This window comes from Geotrypetes seraphini, chromosome 2, assembly GCF_902459505.1.
Source record: "Geotrypetes seraphini chromosome 2, aGeoSer1.1, whole genome shotgun sequence".
Classification (NCBI taxonomy): Eukaryota; Metazoa; Chordata; class Amphibia; order Gymnophiona; family Dermophiidae; genus Geotrypetes; species Geotrypetes seraphini.
The window spans coordinates 373790566-373815771 of record NC_047085.1 but is presented as its reverse complement, the minus strand read 5'-3'; positions in this window follow the sequence as shown (position 1 = coordinate 373815771).

Here is a 25206-nt window from a genome sequence, read left to right as displayed (position 1 = left end):
AGGAAAGGGGAATTGGCGAGGACTTGGAGGGGTAAGTCCTAACTTTCCCCTTCCTCTTACTCATCTCAGCAGCAATGTTTGAAGTGTGGTGCTTAGTAGGAAAGTTTTCAAAGATTGGAGCCTCACGGCGTCTGTCCAGCTAAGACGCCATCTTGAATTTTCACCTGAGCATTGTTCATACATTTTACATGATGATTACATGGTTACTCACTTTCAAACAACATTAAATTTAAATAATTAATTAAACTAAACTAAATCAATTACCATATGAGTATGTGAGATTTTTTGTGTGCAATATACAGAAATGCAGTACTAATACTGGGATCAAAAACTGTTGGTTTTTTAGAACTTGGTTGCTCACAAAAAAAAAAATCCGCATACACCTGGTCCTTCTAAGAAAGAACATTAGCTGCAATGGGAATCAGACCCAGTTTCTGGGGCTCTCAGCCCACTGCACTAACCACTAACTAGGCTACTCCTCCAATTGCTAAAAGGATGTGCCAGAGTGCACTTTTTTTGCCAGTGTTCTCTGGGGCTGCATAACTATATACACATGCCCAGAAGGTGGTCTCTGTTAGTCAAACAGCTCCCCTAGCTCCGCCCATTTTATAATACAGAGTGGACGTGAGCTGATGTTCTCTGATCATGTTAGTTTAATGGATATTTCTTATATTTGACTATATTGCTGAAGACCAGATAATTACATGGGCTGATTGCTTGACGGGGATGAAATGCATCTGATGAGCTCTCCAAAGTAAAATTTCGGTAAAGCAAGCATGCACTGGGAGCTCTTAACGATATTGAGTGGTCAAGTAATTGTGCTAGGATGGGTTTCATTTGCAAGAGAAATAAAAGCTTTAATTATGAAACAATTACCCATACTGAGCAGTAATTGAAATGCCAAAGATTTCAAATAAGCATTCACCTGTCTGTCACTACAGTACTGAGGAGTGAATTTAAATTAATTGGTCCAATGTAATTAAATGTGAAGCAACTGTGTATGCTAAAATTGACCTATGTTTTCTTTGCACAGGCATAAAAAAGAATGTTAGCAAAAAGTATGGCAATGTATTGCACCCTTATGCAATAAACATGAGTATAGAGCTCCTTTAAATATTAGAGGGTAAGATTTAAAAAATGGTATAAAAGTCCATAACTTTACTACAGTTTTGAGCTTTAATGGTTTGAGGAGGAAGTTATGACCATCTCGTACAGCTGACCATTGAAATAAAAAAATTGGAGGTTGTCTGGACCAGCCTAGGATCCCTAAGTCAGCAATTTTATGTATTTAGTTAATTTTCTATACCATTCTCCCAGGAGAGCTCAGAACGGGTTACATGGATTTATTCAGATACTCAAGCATTTTTCCTTTTCTGTCCCAGTGGACTAACAAACTATCTAATATGCCTGGGGCAATGGGGGACCAAGTGACTTGCCCAGGATCACAAAGAGCAGTGTGGGTGTGAACCCCTAATTTCAGGGTGCTGAGGCTGTAGCTCTAAACCCTGCACCGCAGTCTTAGACATAGTATAGTAGAAGATAGCATGGCAAACATTGTTTGACAGACATGGCAAAAAACATAGTTAACAACCCACCTTTTTGGTATAGCTTTCAATCCTTAACCCTACTCCTCTGCCCTCCAACCCAGCCAGCTGATTAACTGTTCCCCTTAACTGTGTCCATGACATCCTGTTTGTCTTTGGAAAGCAGAGCTCAGATTGTGATGTCATAATGCCTCATTCCACCAATAAGAGCCAACCTCATCAGTGATGTCACAATGGCTTGATTGTCCTGTATTCCTCTCTGTCCTCCAACCCAGCCTGCTGATTAACCGTCCCCCTTAACTGTATCCATGACATCTTGTTTGTCTGACTTGCCTGTTTAGATTGTAAGCCTTACTCTTTGTGACTCTGTACAGCGCTTGTGTCTAGTAGCGCTATAGAAATAATTAATAGTAGTAGTAGTAATAGTTAACAAAGCATGGTAAAACATAACATGACAAAACATGGTATGGTGAAACAGCATTGGGAGCATAATACGGCAAAACATAGTATTACAAAGCATGGTTAACATACCATGACACTATGTGGCAAAAATAGTAAGGCAAGTGTGCATGATGCAAAATAGCATGGAAGATATGGAGCGGCAAACATTGTATGGCCAACATGGCATGAGAGATTGTAGCATGGTAGACATGGTATGGTAAACACAGTATGGTAAACATGGCGTATAGAAAAACAAAGATGATGAACAGTATGATAATGTGTGGAAGGACATTTTTTGAGAAAACATTGCATGGTCAGTCATAGGATGAAGCACATAGTGTTTGAGACTTGAGACAGCAGAGGGTCGGGGCACTTTGTCAAAAGGTTTGGAGAATTTGGATTAGCGCACTCTCATAGAGGGTCAGGGGAAGAGGCCTTCTAGAAGTTCGGTAGACCTTCTAATGATCTTATGCAGGTAGGTAGTTTGTTTCAGAGGCGCAGTAGCTGATGCGAGTAAGATCTTTTCTGGGTGCTCTTAAGGCGGAGGGCACGTCCTGAGGGTGCGTATAATCAATTTTCTTCATGTGAGTGAAGCGCTCGATTTGGGGTATAGGGTGGAAGTTTGGAGGCCAATACCATGTTGTAGAAGAATTTGTAGGCCATTACTAGGCCTTCGAATATACATCGTTTGTCAATCAGCAGCCAGTGGGCAGTGCATAATGCCTGGGCGATCGGGTCTTGTATGTGAAGATTCTTCAGGAGTCGGATGGAAGCATTTTGTACTCATTTTAGTCAATGGAGGTTTTGTGTAGCAAGCCCATTTAGGCTAGCTCAGCCTTGAGACCCCAAGCCAAAGTCTGAAACCAGAAAGCCACCAACCTCCACATGCATCCTTCCCCTATCCACTCATTAACCTATTCCCCACAACCTAACTACTTTCACCCACCTACATACCTCTACAGCTCACTAACTCACAAACATATATCCATACCATATGGATCTCATAGACCCCACTCTTCTTTCCTGGGTCATCCTGTCTTCATGCTGAGATTCATTTCCGTTGAACAAGTGCTACTTTAAAATAACTAGCACTGAAAACAGGAGAGGTCAGGAAAGAAAAGTAGATCGGGGTCTATGAGGGCCTTTGGGGCATATAGGGTTATGTATGACTGGCATGCCCTTAGTGATATATTGCAAGAGGAACAAAGTGTATGTGATGGATTTTATTTAGCATTCAGTATTTATTTATTTAATCATGTCCTCTAAATGGACCTGAATTCTTCCTCTGAACTGTAATGAGAAACAGTTAGCCAAGCTCTTTTATAGCAAAAAAAAAAAGCTAAACTTGTTCAAAAGCAAGTGTAACAATCAAAGTTGAAAACACAAGCTTTAGAACTATATACCGTTATACTGGACTGATAAATGATATTTATTCTTTATCAAACAACCCTGGCTAGACACTAAAATTAAAGGCTACTAAAACCCACTAGAAATAACAGAGATGACAATATAACTTTATGAAGAGTTCTTCTGTAGTGAGGAGTCCACAGGCAGGAAATAGGACAGGCAGGCAGGACATCAGATCACAGAGCCGAGAAGGGGGCTGGTAGAAGACCTGAGAGATGACACTTCAGGTCCAATGGAGTAACTAGCAGCACTCCACTTGACTCCCTGTACCCCTTCTTATAGAGCTCAGAGAGAATTGTCCATGGGAACAAGCAGAGTCCTCCCTATATTCTCACCCTTGAAAACTGTTCTCAGGCCTTGTCTGAACATAAACAAGCTCCCTCCTCATATTCTCACTCTCAAAGATAAGCTTGGAATTCAGGAAAGACCCATCACTCTTAGAAAGTGGCCAGGTCATGCTGACCTCTATTCCCATGGTACAGGACAATGTTGTTCACATGACCAGCTCAGATGAGCACCTGAAGGTGAAAATTCACTGCTGATGTAATATAGTTTATTTGTATCCCATTTTATACAAAGCGGGTCACAATAAATACATACATAACCAAGCCACAGTACATATACAATAAAATAAGAACATTTACAGAACATGTTAGCGACCAACGCTCAAGTAAACAATGGGACACTCAGTTCCCATATGTCATCTTGCAGAATAAATGCCTTTTTAATAATCTTTTAAAATTACTCAAATTTTCTTGCTGGTGTATATGCAACGGGATCTCATTCCACTCCTGAGGGCTTATGCAGGAAAACATGCTCGCCCTGGTTACTTTCAGCTTTATTTGTTTAATCGTTGGAATATATAGATCAACACGATCCACAGAGTGCAACTTAGCGACAAAGAAGAAAAGCAAAGAAGAACAAACTCTGCACAAATTCAATCATCCCAAAACAAGCAGAGATGACCAAGATATTCAGGCTGGCAAAAACTTTAATAGGTAATTCACATGGAACACACTTCAAGCGAACCCGACATGGGCTGTGTTTTGGCAAATGCCAGCTTCAGGGGTTCATAATCTTCTAAAATTGTAACATTATATGAAGTCCGTTATTTAGAATGTATGCCAGCACCTCAGCGTTCTCAAAGCACTTTGAGAACACTGAGGCCTTATCTAACCTGGGACAATATAGGAGCCTTATCTAACCTGGGCCAATCAGAGCCTCAGACCCCTCCCCGGTGCATACCAAGCTGCACCGAGGAGGGGAAGGCCCATTTTAGATGAAGCAGGCAGCTGGGAGGAGGGAGTCTGCGTCCCTCCGGGTTATCTATTTGAGGTAAGGGGAAGGGGGGCAGCGGAGATGGGGGAGGGAGGAGGGGATCACTTGCCAGTGGTGGAGAGTGGGCATCTCTCCCACTGCAGAGGGAGGGGGTCAGGGGTTGGGTCGGGTCGCAGCAGGGATTTTAGGGCAGTGGGAGAATATGGGCATCTCTCTCGCTACGGGGAGGGGGGTGTTTGCCAACACCACTGCTGCTGCGAAGGGGTTTTGTGATGCAGAGGAGTGAATGGGCATCTCTCCCACTACATCACAACACAGGGGCTTTCTAGCAGTCTCTGACACTGACCGTCACCCCTGGACCAGTCACTTATTTTTGTCACCAAAAGCTGCTTTTTGAAAATGGCTCGGCATTTTTTTAATAATCTACCGGAGGGCTCATTTCAATGCTGAAGAGTCCATTTGCATGTCAGTGTCAGAGACTGCTAGAAACCTCGCTAAAGACAGAGATAATCTAATTTGATAATCCGCCGCTAAACTGCGTACAGGCTAAACTGCCGGAAAATAATTTAGCGACGAAGTTAAAGTTTTGAGAATCTGGACCAGAGTCCCAGACTTATATTTCCTAGGTCTAAGTATTCATAGTTGGGTAGCCCATACCCTAGAGTCCCCAGCTTGGGAAGTTCAGATCTGTGAGTGAATATTTTTTTTAACTTCCATTTACTTCCAAGAGAAGTAAATGAATGTTAAAACTGTACTTCACCTTTTGGGTAGCAGTAAAAAAAAAAAAAAAAAAAGACAGTGCTAAAATAGAATGCCAATTTTAGCAGTTTCCTTCAATGGTGATATTTCCATGCATTACCATCCAACATGGACTGTATTTCGCTCTTCTGACTATTACAAGATAGAAAGTGAGTGGAAGCTTCTCCTGCCTGTTTAAACCATGCTGAGCATTGACGCCAATTTTACTTTTTTTTTTTTTTTAACAAGTATTTTTTTTTTAACAAGTCTAGAAGGAAATATTAGTGTGCTGAATATATACTTTTATATTATAGGGCTCTTTCTTTCTCCCCCAGAGGCACTCCAAAGAGCATCTCCCCTCCCCTATCTTCTTTCCTATTACAATTGTAGTTCTGCCTACCTTTCCATTTGTTCCTGTTTGTTTTCGTCATATTCCTCCAAAGTTTTTCAATATTTTTATTCTCTAGTTTTGTACACCACTTAGACAGTTATTTTAAGTGGTATATCAAATTTTAATAAACTTGAAACTTAAACTTGTCCCTAGGGCAGCCCTAAGCAAAAAAAAAGTTTTACTCAAGTCTGCATTAGCAAGTTGGACAACTAGGCAGTGACGTGGGGCTCTATAGAAAGTTTTAGGGGCGGCTATGAGGGGTGTTCAATAATTTATCTACCTGAGTATGAAAGAAAGTAGAAAGCGTTTTGAAATAAGTTTGTGCATGCTGTGGCTCAAGGTTACTCATGCACAGTTGCAGCTCAGTGCAAGTTTAATATTCCAAGAGACAGGATGTCAGGAGAGTCCTCATGCAAATCAAATAAGAAACTGCTAGATTTGAAGCAATGTTCAGTGATAAAATTTCTCACTGAAGAAGGAAAAAAGCCAAAGAAGATCCATGAATGCATGACTGCAGTTTATGGTGAGTCTGCCCCATCACCCTACAAAGTAAAATTTAGTTTAAGTGGGGTAGAGAGTCCATTGAAAATGACCCTCCCATTGGATGGCCTATAGAAACTGCTTCCACAGAAATGTACAAGAAAGTTGAGGATTTAATTTTGTCAGACAGATGAATTAAAGTTTCCCGACTAGCTGAAGAAATGGGCATCTCGGCAAGTACAGTTTGGAAAATAATTCTTGAAAAGTTGGGCTTGTCCAAGGTTAGTGCAAGATAGGTTCCAAGAATGCTGATGCCATGTCAGAAGGCCACAAGGCTCTAGTGCTATCAGGAGAACTTGGAGATGCTCTGTGAAGACCAAGTGAATGTTTTTCATTGTTTGGTGACTGGAGATGAAACTTGGGTCTATCACAGAGATCCTGAGTCCAAAATGGAGCCAACGCAGTGGAAGCACAAGTCATCCCCACCCCATAAAAATTCAAGACAGAAAAATCTGCAAGCAAAGTCATGCCAACTGTCTTCTGGGATGATTAAGAACTTTTGCTTCTGGAATTCATGCCACACAAGACAGCCATAACTGGGGAAAGTTACACCAACACAATGATCGCTTTGCGGGAGTCAATCAAGGAGAAAAACTCACAGCAGGTATGCTGATGCTTCAAGACAATGCACACCGGCGGTGCACATGTCACAACAATCTCAGGCTGTCATATGAAAATGTGGGTTTCAGCAGCTGAACCATCCACCCTACAGTTCTGACCTGGCTCCCTTGGATTATTTCCTGTTCCGAGTTTTGAAGAAATCTCTCTGTGGACAATGGTTTTCAAGTGATTAAGATGTCAAAGAAGCTGCGGTGTCCTGGTTTGAAGATAAAAAAACAAAACAAAAAAGAATTCTTGACAAAGGGGTTAAAGTCATTGCAGGAAAAGTGGATGAAGTGTATGGAGCTATTGGAGGACTATATTGAAAAATATAACAAAACAAAATTTTTTTGAAAACTTTTCTTTCCTACTGAGGTAGATACATTATTGAATGCCCCTCATAAAACATTGCAAGCAGAAAGAGGAATCCCAGCAGTGAGGGAGAGAGAGGGGCAACATTTCTGGCTTATGCTACTGTTTGTCCCACAGGAAAGAAGCCCGGCACAGAGCCCAGAGCATCAGGGTTTCTGAACAAAAGAAATCCTCAAACATTCCCTGTGCAGTAACTCCAGAAATGCCCCCTCTCTCCTCATTCCCAACCAAAAAATGAAACAGCTGCTGCCCCTAGAAAGGCGATGTGCCCACCACAGAGTCAGATGCACACAGTGCGCGCACACACACACACACACCTCCAGCTGGAGAGCTCCTGCATGCCCAAAGCAATCAAAGCCAACTGTGAAATGTAGATTTCACTGGAACTAGGCTGGGAGCTGGATAGAATTCTGAAGTGAGCCAGCCTACAGTAATGTGAGCCAGTATTTGAGACGGGACACAGAAAGTCTGTAATGGGTGCCTAATAAATAGGCTTGACAGGGAGAGTAGCCCACAGGGAATGATTCATGCTGGTTAAATAAATACAGTGTTCATGAATGTGTGCATTCTTCAAGCAGCGTGATGGCCAAACGTGTTTATTGCTCAGTTTATTCACAGACAGAACTAATTTGTAATTACTGGTCTAATTTGAAGCCACAAAATTGCTTCTTTTTTTTTCTTTTTACATAAAATCTGGAGACAAGATTAAGCCACCTAAACGATTTTATGTTTTCTATAATTTGAAGCAGAATATGCATGACCTCGTTAACTGTACTGATAATTCACCCAGAATCAGAAGAAAAAGCTGACATATTAACAGCTTTTTGATGAGATAAGAACACACAGGATTCATTACTGATTCTTAGTCAAGACATTTTAGTATACCAAATAAATAGCTCATATGTAAATCTGGGCACAATAGAACAGTGTGACAACTGAACACATATTGAACTGTATGTGCAAACTGCTGAGTTTTCAGCCAGGTATGGATTTTAGAGTCATTCTGTGGGAACCCAAAAACAGAATTCAAGTCCTTTCTCCCTTTCTATGGCACTGTTGTTGTGATCATGATGTAAAATTCAGACTCTCTTAAAATGGATCTTAAAAATATGGAGGAATCTGACTGCCAAGAAAATTAGAAAAAAAAAGAGTCGCTCTTTCAACCGCTGGTCCTGCATGTCAAGGTGCATAAAGTCAGGCCTTTGGTTAGAAGTCAATCCTCCTATAACACTCTACACAGGGGTCTCCAACATGTGGCCTGTGAGCTGCATGCAGCCTTAGCAGTCAGCCTTTGTGACCCTCATCACTTTGCCCCCAGAGTCCTCCTACTCTCAGCTTCCGCCAATACATGCTGTTTTCTTGTGCCATCTGAGGCCTCTCTGCAGCCTTACCTCCTCTGATAGAACTTCCTGTTTTGAGGCAAGACACTGAAGAGTGCAAGAAAGCAGAGTGTATTTGGTGCAGCAGAATGGCAGTTGGTCAGCAGAAGCTGAGAGTTGGAAGGACACCAACTGGGGAGAGGTGATGAGGGAAGGGGATGAGAAGAAAAAAAATAATTAAAAAAGGCAGACAATCATGCCTATGGATACAGGAATGCTGTTGGGGAAGAGACAAAGAAGAGGAGGGATAGGAGAGGAAAAAAAAGCAGGAGATGGTACCCATGGAGGGGAGGAGAGGGAAGAGAAGATATGAGAAGATCGGGGAGGTAATTCTGCCTATGGATGGAGAGAAAAGGAAGGGAAGAGATGGAAACTAGGCAGATTAGAAAAGGAGGAAGACAAACTGAAGAAAGTTCAATGTGGAAGACTGATATAGGGCACGACACAGACAAGGAAAATGATTAGAATGGAATCTTGCCCCTTAAGATCTGGAACAGAACGCTCAGTTGATACAGCAAATTCCTTAAATGTACTCTTTCTTTCTCTGGACTTTTTAGGGTATAGAGGTCCCCCATACTGCATATGCCAGCAACATCTTGTCCCTCATCCATGAATCCTTGTCCTGTAAACAATAGAAGGCTGGTTCTTCATTAAGGTTACTGTTTCAAGCATTGCAAGAAAGGACCTCCCAGTGGATTACAGGTCAGAGGTGGGAGATGGGAGATGGGCCCTAACACAATTTAGAGTGCCTGGAGTAAACCTTTATAACTGGGGGGGGGGGGGGGGGGCGCTACCACTACCACCAGACCCTTTCACCTGCTTAATGTTAGGGCACTTCTATCCTTTCATCCATTTCCAGAGAATTCCCAATTTCTGGTGCCTTCCTGATTTTATTTTTTTTTATTTTTTTTTTTTTAATTCTTTATTTATTTTTCCTGATTTTCTAAGGGTATCTTCATCTCTTAACTTCTCCTAGTATAAAGGAGATCAATGGTATTGAGCACAGAACATCTATCTGCTAGCGAGCTAGGCCAATACAGGTAGCACAGATCCATACATTATGGGGCTCATAATCAAAACAAAAAAACATCTAAAAAGTGGCCTAAATGGGTACTTGGACGATCAAAAAGCCTGATCATCCAAGTACCCATAACAAAAGCTGGTTTTAGATGTATCTAAAACCAGCTTAGGCCTCTCCCCTGCCTCTAAACGCATAGAGCAGGGGTGTCCAATGTCGGTCCTCGAGGGCCGCAGTCCAGTCGGATTTTCAGGATTTCCCCAATGAATATACATGAGGTCTATTTGCATGCACTGCTTTCATTGTATGCTAATAGATCTCATGCATATTCATTGGGGAAATCCTGAAAACCCGACTGGATTGCGGCCCTCGAGGACCGACATTGGACACCCCTGGCATAGAGCGAAAAGAAGCATTTTTAGAGGAGGGGAAAGGGCGGGAGGTGAGCCGACCTAGACATAGGCGTACAGCAGGTATAACCAAAAGTTTAGGCAGGTTGTCTAGTCGGCACTTATACGTTTTGACTTAGACCAAGTCAAAACAGGTATAAGTGCCGAAAAAGGGGCCGCTGAGCTCATCGCAGAAGCTCAGCGGCCCCAGCAACCTGCCTAACGCCTACTGCAACTATCACGGCAGGAGAGATGGCTCATCTCTCCTGCCGCGATGGTGATCACCCACCCCCCAAACTGTGGCACTTCGAGATGAGGATCATGGCAAGGCATCTCTCCTGCCACTATCCTCACACCGAAGTGCCGCAGTTCAGGGGAGTGGGCGATCGCTATCGCAGCAGGAAAGATGAGCCATCTCTCCTACCGTGATCCACCCCTCCCCCCGATCGGATCAGGCAGGAGGGAACCCAAGACCTCCTGTCCCGCCGAAACCCTACCCGGCCGACACGATCCGGGCATGAGGGAGCCCAAGCCTTCCTCCCCCAGCGAAACCCCCTACCCCCTACCCCCACTAAGATATGGGCAGGAGGGATCCCAGGCCTTCTTGCCCTCGGTGCACCCCATGATCGCCCCACCGAACCCCCAGTCAGTCCCCCACCCGCCAACCCCACGACCCCTCCACAATCCCTCAACACCACTCCCCACCCTCGACACCCCCCATACCTCAAAAGAGTTGGACGGATGGATGGGTCACAAGACCGTCCATCCGACAGGCCCACCATCTGTTGAATGGCGGGTCTTAGGGCCTGATTGGCCCAGGTGCCTCAAACCCTGCCCACAGGTGGGGCCTGAGGTGCTTGAGCCAACCGGAATTGTCCCAGTAGCCTTAAGCCCCTCCTAAGGCCCGCCATTTGACGGATGGTGGGCCTGCCAGATGGACGGGCTTGGGATCCGTCCATCTGGCCAACTGTTTTTCAGGTACAGGGGGGTGTCGAGGGTGGGGGGTGATGCCAAGGGGTCGGCAAGGGGTGTCGTGGGGTCGACTGGTGGGGGCCAATCAGGATTTCAGGGGGGGCAATTGTGGGAGGGGGTTGTGCCGAGGGCAGGAGGGCCTGGGATCCCACCTGCCCGTATCTTAGTGGGGGTTGGGTGTAGGGAGTTTTGTTGGGGCAGGAGGGCTTGGGATCCCTCCTGCCCGATCGTGAGGGAGGGGTGGATCGTGGCAAGAGAGATGCCTCATCTCTCCTGCCGCGATAGCGATATCAAGTACCACTTTTGGCGGTACTTGGTGAAATCGCTATCATGGCAGGGGAGATGAGCCATCTCTCCTGTCACAATTGTTGCTGGGGGTGTGTGGATTCTCTAACCAGTGTTGTTTTTGACAGACACTGGTTACATAATCCAGCTTTTAGGCGAAGGACTGGCTCATCCTTCACCTAAAAAGCCTGACTTTGGGCGTTTGAGACTTAGGCTTTTTTTTTTGGTTTATTATATGTCTTAAGTGTAGACGTAGTGGTGGTCTGGGCGTTTAAACAGCTGAACTTAGAGGCAGGCCATTATATATATATTAAAATAAAAAACCCTCTTTTTGTACGTTTTTTTTGAGAATGGACACTTTCCCTGCTTCTACATTCAACGTTTAGGGCCTTAGACCAAAAGGGGACTTAGACGTTTGTTTGTTTTTTATTATGCCCCTCCACATTCCTATCCAAAGGCTTCTTCTGGTTTCTTAAAGCAGCATTTTTTAAATTAGTTGAAATTTTTATAATAACAGCAAAATGCTAGTCAGATTCTGTTATCCTCCCGATTTTTCTGTTAGCTCATTCTCAGAATCTGTGTTTGTTCTTCTGTTACCTGCCCTGAGCTTTCTGGGAAAGCAGGAAATAAATCAAGATAAATAAATAAATACAGTCATCACAGGAAAAAATGAAATTTACTAGTTATGGTATTTTCATGTGTGGAGTAATAATAAGTGTGAATCATGCATGAAGGCTGGTCACACAATGATCTCCCAAAATTTTAGGGATGACTGTGCATGTTTCTCTGAGTGGTATGGGAGAACCAGTTAACTGCTACCAAAATTCCACTGTGGCTTCATGCATGATAGGATGGAGACACATCCCTACAGAGATCTCCTTGGTTATAGAATACAACTACTCATAACAGTAACTAACCTCAGACTTAGAGTTGGAGCATAGTGGTGATAATAAGTTCTTATAGGGAGCATAATAACAATACAGTACTCCCGCTTATTTGCGTTTCAGAGTTCGTGCCCCCAGTCATTCACGGTTTTTTCATCCGCAAATTTCCCTCCCTCAATCGCGGTTTTTATTGTATTTTCTTGACAAGAATTAATTTAGAATCATATACTGAACAGTAATTCTTATTTCTTATCTCTTATTTCTTATTGTCGTTACAGAAACTTACTGATACTGTACTCTCGATCGCTGCCTCATTCTTCCCCATGTACCGTATGGTTGTTGTTTCTTCATTGTGACAAGGAAGGTTTTACTGCACATCTGAATTGCAGCATCAATGCCATTTCTATTAACTTTGAGAGTCCGAACCATACTGTATAGGGATCCCATGCTTCAATCATCCCTTACGAGCTAAATTTACATATACAAAATGTTTGGAAGCACAGTGGCCAATCAGGATGATTGAAAAGGTTTGGCAGGAGTTTTGAAAGTAGCCAGTCAGAGTGTAGCTATCTTGAGTGTTTCACAAACTGGTGAAAGCCCTAAGATGCCACCAAAACACCCTGCACCTTCAAAGGCCTATGGCAATGAACCAAAGCGTCAGAAGAAGCGTAAGATACTCCAGGAGCAAGTTGAGCTGCTGGATATGCTCTGAGAACAAAAAAGTTATGCTGCAGTAGCACACTATTATGGCATTAATGAAAGCACCGTACGCTACATAAAGAAGAACGAGACATCGTATCAGTAAGGAGCACCATATCAGTAAGTTTCTGTGATGTTGCCAAAAAGGTAACGACAGTAAGAAATAAGACTATCGTTAAGATGGAATCTGCCTTGGCATTGTGGATCACTGACTGCAGGAAAAAGAACATCCCCTTGGACAATAACATCATCCGTGAAAGAGCTAGGAAATTGTACCAGCAGTTTGCAACGGATGCCATAGAACAGCAACCCGGATCATCTACAACACAGGAGCCTAAAGATTTTCAAGCCAGCAAGGGATGGTTTGATCATTTTCAAAAAAGATTCAATATAAAAAATATTTCTCTACATGGAGAGGCAGCATCTTCTGACAAAGCCGCTGAAAAGTACCCCAAGACCTTCAGGGACATCATAGAGGAGAAGGGCTATAAGCCCAAACAAGTTTTCAACATGGATGAGACAGGCTTGTTCTGGAAGAAGATGCCGTCTAGAACTTACATCATGATGGACAAAGCCAAAGCTCCAGGGTTTAAGGCACAGAAGGACAAAGTGATGCTCATTATGTGTGGCAATGCTGCAGGCTACATGATGAAACCAGGACTCATCTACAAATCAACAAACCCTAGAGCCCTCAAAAACAAAAATAAAAACCTGTTGCCAGTCCACTGGATGCACAACCCAAAGGCCTGGATTACCAAAATCCTAGCTTCAAACTGGTTTCACCCTCAAGGATTACCTCCATGACTTAGGCATGGACTTCCAAGTGTTGCTCATTATGGATAATGCTGGCAGACACCCTTTGGTTTTGTATTATGAGGGAATCCATATTGAGTTCCTCCCTGCCATCACCACCTCCCTAATCCAACCTCTGGACCAAGATATGATCCATACCTTCAAGGTTCTGTATACAAGAAATTCTCTCCAACACCTTGTGAATGCAATGGACACAGATGATAATTTTACATTAAAGAGTTACTGGCATAACTTTACAATTGCAACATGCCTGTCAGTCATCCAAGCTGCTCTTAAGGAGATGAAAAAGGAAGCCCTCAACGCATGCTGGAAGAAGCTGTGGCCAGAGTGTGTCCATGACTACAATGGCTTCTCACCAGAAGAAATTCAGCAAAGATACTAAGTGGCAAAGCTTTTGATGATATCACTCAAGATGAGTTTAACAATCTCATTGATGCCCACTCTGAGCTCCTGATGGATGAGGATTTGTTGGAGTTAACAAAGTCTGCCAGCAAAGATGAGGGGGAAGCGACTAATCCAGATTCTTGAGTAGGTTCCTCCCCCTCCTCCCTGAAAAACCAAGGGGTCCTTTTATCAAGCTGCGGTAGGGGTTTAACGCGTGTAATACTGCGCATTAAACCGCCTGCTGCGCTAGCCACTAACACCTGCATTGAGCAGGCGTTAGTTTTTTGGCCGATCGCGGGGGTTAGCGTGTGATGAAATGTCTGACGCACTAACCCCACTAGCGCGGCTTGATAAAAGAACCCCCAAATCTCAGAAGTCTCAAAATTAAAAAATTGACATTAAAACCAGAGTTGTCTTTGAAATGTACATATAAGTTGCATAAATTAATCAGTCTGGTAAACTGACTCAGCAGAGATACTATATTAGGCTAAAGTCCTGGAGGTCAGAAAATAAGCATCATGCCAGTTAAATTAGATGAAGATGTTGAATCATCTTGGAGTTTACAGACAATTAATCCAACTCAGGGAATATATAAGAATTGATTAAAGACATATTAAAGAAGCTCTTATACACAATAGCTACACCTCCTCACCATTTACCCAATCTAGGAGAATGAAGAAGATTATAACCTAGGGGACATACGTGTGGAATTAAAGGGATATCTTAACATGTCTCAGTAAGGAACATGAAGCCTTCATCCAAGGTGGCAATGAGACCATCTAGCAGTAACAGCTTATTGCATACTGACCTACCATTAGCATATGCAAAGGGGACCAAAGTTAATTCATTGTGGACTAACAATGATGAAGCAATCTTCCCAGGTTACACATAGAAATAACAGTTACAAAATGATCATTCACAAATGGCCTGTTTTCAAATATTGTTCCTGATTTTACCTAAATCACATTAAAACAATAAGAACCACAGCAAAGTGAAACTGTTTTGTAAGCCGCATTGATCTGTTGTAAATTACGGGATATCAAATTTTAATAAATATAAACATAAACCTATTATTAAAATGAAGAACTTTTTTGTGTTTTGACTTTGAAAGAGTGAAATTAAATTCAGTATTTTCAACTCAAATGAGATACTATTGTCCCCCTTACATGATAAAAGAACTCGAGGGTCAACCACAGGAATAAAAGCCAATGCATGACAAAAGCAGATAGAAAAATTGGCAACCTTAATGGCTTCCAGAATAGTTCCTACAGTTGCTTCTGAAGTTGCATATGAAGGAGTATACAAAGCGGAATGGTGCAACACCTCAGGAACCTCACAACAGAACAGGAGAAACCAAACTTCTCAAAGGTAGAAACAGAAGAAAAACAATGAAGGGGACCTATGTTGCCATGGTACTTTATTGCATTGAAAACGACTTGACATGTATGTGCTTTGGCCAAATGGCCTGCATCAGGAGTGTGATGGTTAACAGCTAATAAATTAGCAATGCTTATTGTAGTCATCTAAATTCCTGTAGTCCTAGAAACAGTGGTGCCTTCTTGATCTGGTGCCACTTGAATATATTTTAGATCAAGAAGGCATCACTGTTTCTAGAACTACAGGAATTTAGATGACTACAATAAGCATTGCTAATTTATTAGCTGTTAACCATTAGACTCCTGATGCAGGCCGTTTGGCCGAAACATGTACTTGTCGAGTCCTTTTTGATGCAATAAAGCACCTTAACACCATAGGTTTCCTTCACTGTTTTTCTTACACCTCAGGACCAAGAAGTTCTTTTATTGCTGGATGATGATTTTACTGGAAGGCACCAGAGCATGGGATTCTGGGTCCTCCCACCTCAGGCAATGATAGAAACAATCAAGCTCTACGATGGTAGAGTAAAAATCCTCAAGGGGTAGTGGCTACTCAAGATGTTAAACGCTTCAGGACCTGGCAGCCCTTATATCGCTGGATGATGTCACTCAAAAGCACCAGGGCATTGAAAGTTCCAGGTTATATGTCTGCTGCTGAAGAGGTTCTGCACCCAAACCAATGGAAGTAGGAACTTCTACCAAAGTAAATTGCCAGTCAAAACTCAAAGTAGAGTCTCTGGAATAAAAATAGCCTCATTTTGGTTAAATATTCAGAAGATTTCAGTACAGAATTGACCAGGCTGATCCATATAACTAAAAGCCCAGGGAGTTCCTGAGAAAAGTCAGATTGGATGATTTGGCATGAGGAAACCCAGCATGCTGACGAAGTGGCTATGTTGATTACTGATATCATTCACAACTGCAGTGATTATCTTTGCTCTTGGATCATTGAAAACTGTCCCAAGCTCCAAGGGTCCTCATATAAGTTGTTCCCTGCCACTGGAGAAATCCCTGGTATTCCATGGGTTGAATGATAGTGCAGAAGTTTCCTGATATGCCATTTTGTTTTTATTATTGTAAATCATTCTGGCATAATTATCAAAAATTGTATATCAAAATACAATAAACCATAAACCATCTTATCCAGATGTGGTATGTACATGAGTAGCAGCAATGCCATTTTTTCTCTTGACTCTAAAATGGCTTACCTTCTTTAAACTTTCCCCTAGGGAATTTATTTTAACTTATTCAGCCTTATGCATTATTCTTTTTTTTATTTTTTGAAATATGAAGCACACAGGAATGAAAATGGTTAGTAAGAATTTATTCCTAAGATGTCACTAGTCAGCTCTTTGTGTGAGGGTCATACTTTGAAATGGAATGGATGTTCCCAGAGTAAATTTTTAATGGAGACAAAACACTGATTTCTTTGTATCCACAACAATAATATACAGTTTGACTGGGAGGGAAAAAACCTGGTATCTTTGTAAGCTGTGATATCTTTCAGTTGCTCCATTAAAAATATGTTGCAGTTCATTTGATCTCCCAGAGCTTTCTCAGATGTGACTGTAGAATCGGTGAAAGGCGATTTAACATCTAAAGAATTGCGTAGAATGGGGCCATCAGGAGGTGTCCTATCACAAACACATCTGAAGAAAGGGACTGGCATTTCAAAAGCTTTTTTTTTAGGTTCTTTAACAGGTATCACTGCCATTCATAACAATAAAACTGGTAATGGAGAATGCTTAATTTGCCTTTGGCATGAAACAGACAAAAAGCAAGGCACTGGTTTTAACTCTTATTGCATTGCTTAATAATGGCCATCTGGCCTCTTTCATGCTTGCTTCCTGTATCTGTTATCTAATTTTACTAACAAGTAAGCCTTCTGAAATTGATTTAAGTTCAGTTTTCTAATTTAATACTGTAGACAGCTCTTTGGTTCTGCAGGAATCTGTTTCCACAGGGAAGTATATTGATAAATCGAAACAAATTATTAACTAAAGGTGACTTTTTCACGTCATATACCTTGTTTTGCAATGGTGTCAGAACCTTTGCACAAGCCGCTAGGTTGAATTAAGAGGCTCAATGATTTCTACAAGATAAGACCCCTAGTAGAAAGGTCTGTAATTAATATTGTGTATCAACCAGTACAGTGGTAGGACCTTCACAAATATAATCATCCTTAACCACCAGCAATCAGTAATAGAAGTTAGATGTCAGAGCGACTATAGTTAACTACTGATAGCAGCATCAATCAGCAAATTCATTATACTGTTTCTAGTATAGTATAGTATAGCACATGCAGTACATATACATATTTCATATTTTACCTGAAGAAAACTTCTCTGTGAAGGAGTCTATAGGACACTACTACTCCCCCTTCTTGATACTCCCTCACAATGCCAGAGCTACCTTAATATAGGTAGCTCCTTAGGAGGTCGTGACACAGGAAGGAGGAGTCAGGGAGATAGAAACCAGGAAGTATAAGAGGCTGGGCCAGAACTAGCTAGGAGAGGACCAGGGAAAAGAAGGAGGAAGAGGTGATTCCCATATGCATCTTGACTACCACCCTTAGATACTCAGCTTGGCTGAGGTAAGCCAACATTCCTTTTGTTGCTGAACACCTATGAGTTGCTCTGAGGTATGGAAAGGTCCAGACCCTGTTGTCTGACTGAGGAAAGCTGTTGAAAGACTGTGTTTGGGGCATGGCAATCAAGTTTCAAGATATTAAAAATTTGATATCCCATTTTTTCAGAATCAAAGCGGCTTACATATAAATATAAAAATCTAAAATTCATGAGGGGAATAACAGACTGATCAACAGACAAAAACAAAACAAAGGCAAAGGAAGAAATACAATGTTTAATAGGAAAGATAGAAAAGGAGAATACACTAGGGAGGGGTAGCGATATTCATTCTGCGAGAAAAAGTATCTAAATGTCTTGGGACCTGTCAGCCACAGGCCCACCTCAGGACTTTGGAACTAAAAGACTGTTCATTGTATGCTTTGACCTGTGAAGTAACAGTGTGCCAGATTTTTCCTTTTGAGTTTTTAAAGAATTTTCCTTTACTTTCTGCACTTGTGTCTGGCTCTTTGTGTACCTGGCCAGTCCCCACACCGCTCGCACTGTTACATCCCCTTAGATTTACAGGGGTATCAAAATCCCTCCTCAAGGGCCACAATCCAGTTGGGTTTTCAGTATTTCCCCAATGAATATGCAAGAGATCTCTTAGCATACATGAAAGCAGCGCATGCAAATAGATCTCATGAATATTCATTGGGGAAATCCTGAAAACCCAACTGGATTGCAGCCCTCAAGGAGGGACTTTGACACCCCTGCCTTAGAACATTGTTCTGGCCCTCAGCAAAGAAAATGGGCAATATCAAGGGAGGCCAGTGAAAGTACGCATGGAGATTTCACTTTGAAAACTTCACATATATTCAATGCAGAGTGAAATACTGCAAGGATCTGCACGCTCACCCTTATTATTTAATTTGGTTTCGGACCATTGATATATAAGATTCAGGATTTTCAATAGAGGTGTATGTGCATGCTGATATTTTGTTAGTTAGTTATCATGACTCAGTGAATCCCGATTTATCTGATATGCAGGATTGTTTGGAGATGGTAGGCAGTAGGTTGCAACATCACCAGCTGATACTGAAGCTGAATAAAACCAAGGTATGCTGGCTTACTGGTCATCTTTCAAGGCCAGCAATGGTGCCAGGGATTAAAGGAGTCAAGATCTTCAGTCAATCTTTAGTCTTTAAATTCTCCCAACTCTGGAATAATCTCCCCTTTTTTTTTAAGGAGTTCCAGTTTGTTTCAATTTTTCTGTAAATCTTTAAAAACTACTCTATTTGCCAAACATTTTGAAAATTAATTCTTTTGAAATTTTGCTATTATCTTCTATTTATTGTTTGTAAATCATTCCCTGTTTATTTAATTGCTGTAAACCGAATTGAGCCTTCTCAGAATGATGACTCGGTATACAAAGTTAAGCTTTAGTTTAGTGAGTATTTTTGTTGCTTAGGAATAATCCTGGACTCAGGTTTGAGTTTTGAAAAATGGTCTCAAGGGTGGTGGGGGCGTGGGTTTGCAGTTTTGCGTACGTTGTGAGCTGTGTGCCCTATTTTTCGATGATGCTGCATTGCATGTTTTTGCATTCGCTTCTGGAATCCAAGCTGGATTATCTGGGGTTACCCAGATATCTCCTTCAAAGACTATGTACCCTGCAAATGCAGGGCTTCGATTGTTGGGCAAGCTTCAGTGGCAAGATTTGGTCTGGCCTTTGTATGAGCGGTATCACTGACTTCCGCTGAAGTTCACCAGTATATAAATATTTGACTTGACTTAGAGTTATTTATGGCCATCAAACCCCCTATTTGGAAAAATATTTAAAAGTATATTCCCCAGTTAGTAGGTTTTGGTAGAATATTGGAGGGCTCTTCATAAATTATAAGGGGTATATGGTGAGATGTAATCTGGACAAAGGGGAACCGGTAGACATCATTTACCTCGACTTCCAAAAGGCCTTTGACAAGGTACCCCATGAGCGGCTACTTAGGAAGCTGTGGAACCACGGGGTGGAAGGAGACATACACAGATGGGTCAAACACTGGTTGGCAGGCAGAAGGCAGAGGGTTGGAGTGAAGGGTCACTACTCGGACTGGAGGAGGGTCACAAGCGGAGTTCCGCAGGGCTCGGTACTCGGACCGCTGCTGTTCAATGTATTTATTAATGACCTGGAAATGGGGACGAAGTGTGAAGTTATAAAATTTGCGGATGACACTAAACTCTGTAGCAGGGTTAGAACTGCGGAAGAGTGTGAGGACCTACAAAGGGACCTAAACAAACTGGAGGAGTGGGCGAATAAATGGCAGATGAACTTCAATGTAGAGAAATGCAAGGTCTTGCATATAGGGAAAAAGAACCCGATGTTCAACTACCAAATGGGGGGATTAATATTAGAGGGAAGTAACCTTGAAAGAGATTTGGGTGTACTGGTGGACACAACAATGAAGTCAACCGCACAATGCGCATCAGCCTCGAAGAAGGTAAACAGAATGTTGGGTATTATTAAGAAGGGTATTACAACCAGAACGAAAGAAATCATCCTGCTGTTGTATCGGGCAATGGTGCGCCCGCACCTGGAGTACTGTGTCCAGTATTGGTCACCGTACCTTAAGAAGGATATGGCAATACTTGAGAGGGTCCAGAGGAGAGCAACACGAATGATTAAGGGCATGGAAAACCTTTCATACACTGAAAGATTGGAGAGACTGGGGCTCTTCTCCCTGGAAAAGCAGAGACTCAGAGGAGACATGATAGAGCAGGGGTGCCCACACTTTATGGGTTTGCGAGCTACTTTTATAATGACTAAGTCAAAATGATCTACCAACAATAAAATTAAAAAAAAACACAAAGCACACTGAAAGGCAGAGAAAATGTTAATTATTCATATTCCGGGTTTTTTCAAAGAAGTCACGGCAGATGACTCTATGCAATGTCACCTCAGTAACAAAATACAAAAATAGACAAATACACCCCCTTCCTTTTTACTAAACCACAATAGTAGGTTTTAGCACAGGGAGTTACGCTGAATGCCTTGTGCTGCTCTCAATGCTCATAGGCTCCCTGCGCTAAAAAACACTATTGCGGTTTAGTAAAAGGGAGCCATAGTGCAAAATATAGACAGCAGATATAAATTCTCAAAACCGACACATTTTGATCACTAAATTGAAAATAAAATCATTTTTCCTACCTTTGCTGTTTGGTGATTTCATGAGTCTCTGGTTGCACTTTCTTCTTCTGACTGTGCATTCAATCTTTCCTCTCCTCCAGACCTCATTCTCTCCCCCAACTTTTTCTTTCTGTCTCCCTGTTCCCCCTTCTTTCTGTCTCCCTATCTGCCCCCTTTCTTTCTTTCTCCATGCCCTCCCCCAAGCCACTCGGTTTGCTGCCACCGCCATCGGGGAATAGCCCCCAAGCCACCGCCGTCCCAAGCTTTCCTTGCAGAAGCGTCGCGCTGACCAGCATTCCGCTCCCTGACGTCAATTCTGACGTAGGAGAGGAAGTTCCGGGCCAACAAGGCATTTCTCCTCATTCCATCCAGCCTGAGCCCCATCTCTCCTTGATCCAGCATTTCCCTTCTGTGTCTGTCAGAATTACCATTCCACCTATTTTCCAGCATCACCCTTCTTTGTGTCCATCTCACCTATATCCCTATCTCAACACTTTTTCAGAATCTTCATTTGTCTCTGTCCTTGTCTTTACCCCATGTTCACCATTTGCCCTTTCAATGTCTTTATCTCCACCCCCCCACACACACTTTTTCAGCATTACTTCTATGTCTCTATTTCACCTCCTCTTCATGTCCCCTCTGTATCTCTATCCTTATTCAGTAGGTCCTGCTTACCCTTTCTCTTCTTTGTGTCACTATCTCCATTTTCAGCTTTCCCCCCTTTTCCTTTGTTACTGCACCCGGTAGCCAGAATCTTTCCACCCTCCCTCCACTCCAGCCCAGCCCAGTATGAAATATTTCCTTTTTTTTCCCTCCCCTCTCTCTTTCTCTCTCTCTTCTGCTCTCTCACCCACGAGTCCTGCATCTGGCCCTCTCCCTTCTACCTGCAACTGGCAAAACTCCCCTGCTCCGCGGCTCTCTTAAGCAACTCGTCAGCAGCGGTGATCAAGACAAGCTGCCGACATCGAGGCCTTCCCTCTACGAGTCCCGCCTTTGTGGAAAAAGGAAGTTGAAACAAGCGGGACTCGCAGAGGGTAGGCCCCGATGTCAGAAGCTTGTGTCATCGCTGCTACTGAGTTGCCGATGAGAGCCACGGAGCAGGGTGTGTGGCCGGAAGCAGGTAGAAGGGAGAGGGCTGCTGGAAGAGGTAGAAGTTCCGGAGTATGACACCGACCCGGGCCAGGATGATTTCTTTTTCAGGCTGTTGCTGCTGGCGCCGCTACGCCCCCACGCCCACGCCCCCCCCCCCCCCCGAAATGACTAAAATGCCCGGCGTCAGCGTCTTTGACATCGGGGAGAGGAAGGCTGATAGGCCTGGTAGATCGGGACGGCAACACAAGTCTATCACAGAGCCCGGGATGGGCTCTGGGATCGACTCAAGTTGCCTTCCTGAGCTACCGGTGGATCGTGATCGACGCGTTGGGCACCCCTGTGATAGAGACTTCCAAGATCATGAAGGGCATAGAGAAAGTAGAGAGGGACAGATTCTTCAAACTTTCGAAAAATAAGAGAACAAGAGGGCATTCGGAAAAGTTGAAAGGGGAAAGATTCAAAATTAATGCTAGGAAGTTTTTCTTTACCCAGCGTGTGGTGTGTAAACTCATGGAAACATTACTTAAATGCAAATTAGATACGATTTTGGATGAGGGGAATCTAAGGGATCCTAGTCAACATGGATTCACTAAGGGTAGGTCATGCCAATCCAATCTTATCAGCTTCTTTGATTGGGTAACAGGAAAGCTAGACTCGGGAGAGTCTCTAGACATAGTGTACTTGGATTTCAGTAAGGCTTTCGACAGCGTCCCACACCGTAGACTATTAAACAAGATGAAATCGATGGGGTTAGGTGAGACACTAATTGCATGGGTCAATGATTGGCTAAGTGGAAGACGTCAGAGGGTGGTGGTCAACGGCACCCTCTCTGAGACATCGGAGGTGACCAGCGGAGTGCCACAGGGCTCGGTCCTGGGTCCACTCCTTTTTAACATATTCATAAGGGACTTGACCCAAGGGCTTCAGGGTAAAGTAACTCTATTCGCTGATGACGCCAAACTATGTAATATAGTAAGTGAAAGCAATCTGCAGGATAGTATGACGCAGGATCTGCTTACGTTGGAAAACTGGTCCTCGACATGGCAGCTGGGCTTCAACGCTAAGAAATGTAAGTTTATGCATCTCGGTAGCAGAAATCCATGCAAACCTTACACCTTAAATGGAGAAACACTAGCTAGGACTTCAGAAGAAAGGGACTTGGGAGTAATCATCAGTGCAGACATGAAGGCCGCCAAACAAGTAGAGAAGGCCTCATCCAAAGCAAGGCAACTTATGGGATGTATCAACAGAAGCTTTGTTAGCCGCAAATCTGAAGTCATAATGCCACTGTACAGAACCATGGTGAGACCTCATCTGGAGTACTGTGTACAATTCTGGAGGCCACATTACCGTAAAGACATGCTTAGAGTTGAGTCGGTTCAGCGGATGGCCACTAGGATGATCTCGGGGCTCAAGGGTCTCTCGTACGAAGAAAGACTAAACAAATTGCAGCTCTACACTCTAGAGGAGCGCAGGGAGAGGGGGGACATGATTGAGACATTTAAATACATCATGGGACGTGTCAAAGTGGAAGAAGACATCTTCTTTCTCAAGGGACCCTCGGTCACAAGGGGGCATCCGTTCAAACTCAGAGGAGGGAAATTCAATAGTGACATAAGGAAGTATTTCTTCACAGAAAGGGTTGTAGATCACTGGAACAAGCTTCCAGAGCAGGTGATCAAGGCCACCAGCGTTATTGACTTTAAGAATAAATGGGATGCCCTAGTAGGATCCTTACGAGAGTCGAGTTAAGGAACTAGGTCATTAGTACTCAGACTTAATGGGGTGGGTCAGTAGAGTGGGCAGACTTGATGGGCTATAGCCCTTTTCTGCCGTCATGTTTCTATGTTTCTATGTTTCTATGGTGGCCACCTGGAATGCGCTTCCAGAGGGCATAATAGGATAGAGCACAATACTGGGGTTCAAGAAAGGATTGGACAATTTCCTGCTGGAAAAAGGGATAGAGGGGTATAGATAGAGGGCTACTGCACAGGTCCTGGACCTGTTGGGCCACTGCGTGGGCGAACTGCTGGGCATGATGGACCTCAGGTCTGACCCAGTGGAGGCATTGCTTATGTTCTTATGGCACTCTTTATGTGAAGCAAAACACTCAAAATGGGAGAGTAAATCTAAAGACAAGATTTCTTACTCAAAAATATACCAACAACAAAAGAAATCTATATAATAACTAAAAATATTTAATAAATGATAATAGTATTCAGTAAAACACCCTACAAAGCGGCAACGGTATTATGTAGGCAGTGTACCACACATCACAGCACCCAGCCTACCTCCCTAATCACTGGATGTTTCACAATCAATCGACAAGTACAAAGATGTATATTACTTATCTTGAATGTAGGATGTGCTTGGGTCTGCAAAAGGTGGTATGAGTGATAATTAAAACCCCAGCACAAATAGAAGAAGGCAGGGAGTATAGCCTGAAAGTTAAACACCCCTTCTAAGATAAAGTCTCAAAAACAGGCCCCACTTCCTGTCACTAGCACAAAATGTAATACAGGTGGAGAAAAGAGCCAAATGATATTAAAACAATTCCACCACAAAAATGTGACAGGTCATAGTATGCCAACAACCAGAGTCTCTACAAGCCAATGTGAATGCAAGAAACATAGAACAATGGTACCGAAAAGATTACAAAGAGAGATAGAAAGGATGACTCTAGTTTGAACCATATAAGATCATTGGCTGAAAATTGCATTTGACAGTGACGTTGGAAAGGGTTTAAAAAAACGCCGCAGCCATATTTATATTGAACGTGACGAATGCAAGTTAGAGCCACTAGCAAGGAATATTTAATAAATAGTATTGAATGTTTAAACTCACTCAGAAAAGTTTAGT